This window comes from Lycium barbarum, chromosome 1, assembly GCF_019175385.1.
Source record: "Lycium barbarum isolate Lr01 chromosome 1, ASM1917538v2, whole genome shotgun sequence".
In the NCBI taxonomy this organism is placed as follows: domain Eukaryota; kingdom Viridiplantae; phylum Streptophyta; class Magnoliopsida; order Solanales; family Solanaceae; genus Lycium; species Lycium barbarum.
The window spans coordinates 98,974,236-98,978,866 of record NC_083337.1 but is presented as its reverse complement, the minus strand read 5'-3'; positions in this window follow the sequence as shown (position 1 = coordinate 98,978,866).

The following is a 4,631-nucleotide window of genomic DNA, read 5'->3' as shown; positions in this document are numbered from 1 at the left end:
GCTCTCCCAAAAGTCAAGTCCCGTTTCGTCTGAAATCTGCAAATGGTCAATGTTACCAATTGAGATTCTTAGGCTTAAAAATGCCATTAACTTCATTTTTGTCTACCGAAATTTCGGCAGCATTTCCCCTATAAATCTAACACCCCCGAGACTTAGCTCGGCTCAAAATACATCAACAACAACAACCCAAACATCATCAATCAATATAAACCATATTCAAACTTCAAAAGTCTACCTTACTACGCAAGTTGGAAATCTTTCATTCAAACTTCAAAATTCCAAATCTATATCCATATTATTGTATTCATTTACTCATTCAAGATTATGCCATCACATTCCAGATACTTTCCAAGCCATACACGAAATTGCCCAAAATCCATTACTTTCCATAATTCTTTCAAAACACCAAAAGTCACGACGAACATTCTAACTTGTGTCGTTTCATTCCGAATTCATTAACATCAACCATAAATCATATTTAAAGTCTTTAGCACCTTAGACATACAATGATATACACAACTATACCAAAGGTATACACTTTCCGATAACGCTCCATCAGCCGACGTGTTTTATTGTATTATGTTACAAATCCGTTATGTTTACAGGTTTTGTTTGATTTGAGAATAACGATGAAAAAGAATATTTCTGAAAGTTGTACTATGTATTTCACCTTTATTCGATTTAAAAGTCTAAGAAGATTATGTGTGCATTAAGGGTCTGAGGGTTCACTCGGCCCTAAGTAAGGGTCGGGTGCCCATCACACCCTAAGGAGATTAGGGTGTGACAATACGGACCGTATATTGGTCCGTATAAAGATGGTCGGCCATATTTGTATTTTTAATATAAGGGACCCTTTCATTTCATTTTTCATTCCATTCATTCTCCACTCTTCAAGAACCATATAGAAAACTCTCCACTCTTCCACTACAATAGAAATCAAAGGAAAACTAAGATCATCAACACCAAATCTATGAATCAAAGTGTATGAAACTCAAGTAAAGCTCATCTTCTTCAAAGAAAACCAAAAGAGGTGAGATAGGGTTTTGTTGCTGGAGGAGAAAATCCACTCAAGACTTGTTCAACCATCATCCAAGGTAAGTTTCATGACAATTTTATGTTGTTTAAGGTATTGGAAGGTTAAGATACCCGAATTGTAGAAGAGCATAGCAAATGGGTCATTCAAGAGTGAATAGTGTCATGAGTGAGTGGTAGTTGAATGGAATCATGAATGTTAGTGTGTTATGAGTATGAATACATTATAAATGATATGTAGACCGTGAGATAAGTGTGATACACGGGAAAATACGATATCAAACCTATAACCATAAATGTGGGGAAAAATGAAGACAAATGGTGGATCATGGCCATTGTATATGAATGATAATTGTGATTTGCTATATTGTGATTGTTATTGTGGGTGATTGGGAGTTGATATGGAATACGGGAAAAGTAGTATAAACAAAGGAAGTGCTGCCCAATTTTCTCTAGAAATAGTAGTGCGTTCTTATAGTTGGTTAACTAACGATCGTGTAAATCCTCTTTTTGAAGGTAGAGGCGTGACATTGAAGGAGAATAAGCAAACGCGAAATTGCTTAAACGACAAAGGTATGTGAGGCTTAACTCTACTTTCAAAAGGCATGAATCTCTCAAGTCTTCCACAAATTCTTCTATAAGATGAAGCTTAAGAGTCCTTCTATATATTAAATCCCCTATAAGCATGATAGTGATGACAATGAGCTAGAGTCTAGAGACTCAAGAAATCGTGGCATGACGTTACTACAATGCTAATGATGTTATTATTGTTAACACTCGCCTTATGTTTTATTCCCTTCGAGGCGAGGCATGATACTCATAAATGTCCATAATACAATCGGGGGTTCACGACCTTACGTCACCCCGACATAGTATGGTTGTCTTAAAGCCTAATGAATGCTCTTAATGCTGTTGTATGTTATGACAATAAGACAATAAGTAATGCTAACTTGTAACACTATGGGACACAGGGAACACTAAGAAATGATAACATGAAGCTATGGTTTGAGATGTATAATAATGACGTGTTATGATTTATGTTGTGATGATAAGATTCCACCGTGCCTATATGGCCGGGCATGTCACCGCTAATGCGGGCTACGTATGATTCCACTGTGCCTATATGGCCAGACAGGTCACTGCTAATGCGGGCTGCGCCGAGCCGAGAGTGTCAGGCACGATCACCAATAGTGGGCGGCATATGAGGGTTACCCGGACGCGGGTAACGATACAGATTAGGATGTGACGATGTATATGATGACGTACGTGATGATGTATGGGATGTGATAACATGTGTGCTATGATTGTGTAAATTGTGAAATATGATAGTAATATGATTGCCAATGACATTGGTGCAGGTTACAACTTTATCCCATGACTCATGATCTTTCTATTATGTTTGTTTCTTCCATTCCTGCCTTACATACTCAATACAATATTCGTACTGACGTCCTTTTTCTTTGGACGTTGTGTTCATGCCCACAGGTAGACAGGGGGGAGATCTTGCTCCGGATTCTTAGAGGCTGCTAGCTGACTGAAAGCCCTCCATTGTCCCGGAGGTGCCTATGATGATTCTTTTGTGTACAATTGTAGATGTCATCGCTTAGAGGCTCGTAGATACTCGACGTGGGTCGTGTAGTTTCATGGCATGGTCATTATGTATATATGTATATGTATATATTATTTTTCCAGCCTAAGGGCTCGTATGTATAAAAGCATTTCGTTTCTAAATGAAAATGGATTTTATTATAAATTGAGCACGAATCGGATAAGTGATGGCTAAATAAGCTTAAGAAGTGATGGCACGTGCGGTGCTCGGTGGTTAGCCCCGGGTACCCATCGCGGCCCCTAGCTGGGTCGTGACAATATATTTTAAGCCAACTGGGCCGGGTATGGCCCTATTTGGGGTTCGACTCGGCCAACTGAAAAAGAAATAAAGGGAGGGAGGAGCCCTATGTAAAACGCGATATACATATGTGTATATGTATACACATGCGTATTGTCACACCCCGACTTTACTAGGGTGTGATGGGCACCCGACCCCATATCTGGAGTCGAGCGAACCCGCTGACTCTTATTACATAGACAAACTCTTGTATCAGTTAAGGAATAATTACATAGTAAGTTCTCAAATTTTTTTTTTTTCATAAGTAAAATCTGACACCATATAAGACTCGTGACATAAAACATAATAACATATTGGCTGGTGAAGCCGTCTACCAATGCTGACACTCTATACTCATGACTCTGTCTGCAAAGTCTCTAACATAGAACAAAACATCATAGCATATACTTGGACTTGGCAATCCTCCGGGACAAGTGGAGTTCGCCATCTCCGCTGGAACACCTTCAGTAAGGTCTTCTAGTCATCCGGGATTACCTGCGCGGCATGAACGCAGCCCCTGAAGAAGAGGGGTCAGTACGAGTAATGTACTGAGTATGTAAAGCATGAATAGTACCATAATAAAGGAATATACAGTATGAACAATAACAGAATAGACATAAGGAGCTTATACTGGGACAGATGTAACCTGTGCATATGAATGCCTTTCTGCAGATATCATGCATGCTTAGTTTCTTTTTCAGGAAAACGGTGTCTCTTATTTACATATACAGAAAACAGAACATTTCAGAGAACGGTGTCATTCATTTACATTCACAGACGCCGAGTACATCGGCTCTCCCACCCCCCTCCCCAACAGTGTCCCAACATTTTATATATAAATATCACAAATACAGATGCCGAATCCGGCTCTCCCATTATCCCGCGTCCGGGCATCCCGCGTCCGAGATGAAATCCAGCTGAATCAGGTGGTGGTATAACAGTGGCCCTTCCCCTTTCCCATATACATGTACATATACATATTCACATTCATATTCATATGTCATACAATTGGCATGCATGAGAACCCAAAGAAAGTCAGGTGTCCATCGGAGTGACGTAAGGTCGAAACCCTCCGATTACATTATGGAATACTCGGGTCACTTGTCTCACCTTGAAGGAACGATAATTATAAGGCGAGACTATCAACGAAAGATAGCTTTAAGAGGAGACATAGAGTAAGATCATAGGCATTATAACCGTCAATTCATAAGCATTTGAAAACTTTTAGAAACTAGTATAACACTTCCATATTCACATTGGATTCTTAGCTCAAGACTCTTAGTCGTGAGATCATTCTTGTCGTACTTATCTTAGGTATATTCCCTTTTCTGACATCATCGTTATCATTATCATCATGGAAGTATCCTCGTTAGCATAGTTACAGTACTTGTCATTCGATGAACGGAATAAAGATCAAAAGTTTTCCTTGGATTTCGCTTCAAAGAAAATCAAGCGGAACAATAAGGAAAACCGGGAACAAGGGGGCCCACCTCGGGTCAAATGAGGTGGCGCACTAAATTTACATGTGTTACATGTAATGGCGTTACTTGTGAGGGTATCAAGGTAGTCGAGTCTTAGTTATGCAAGTCCTAGAGGTTTAGGAAGGTTTTTCAACATTTTGCACAATTTCTGATTCAATTCTACTGAATGAAAAAGGAGAAACTTTAGGTGCGAATTTCGGGGAATAGGGTTGTCCCCGAGGCTCGTATCCAAC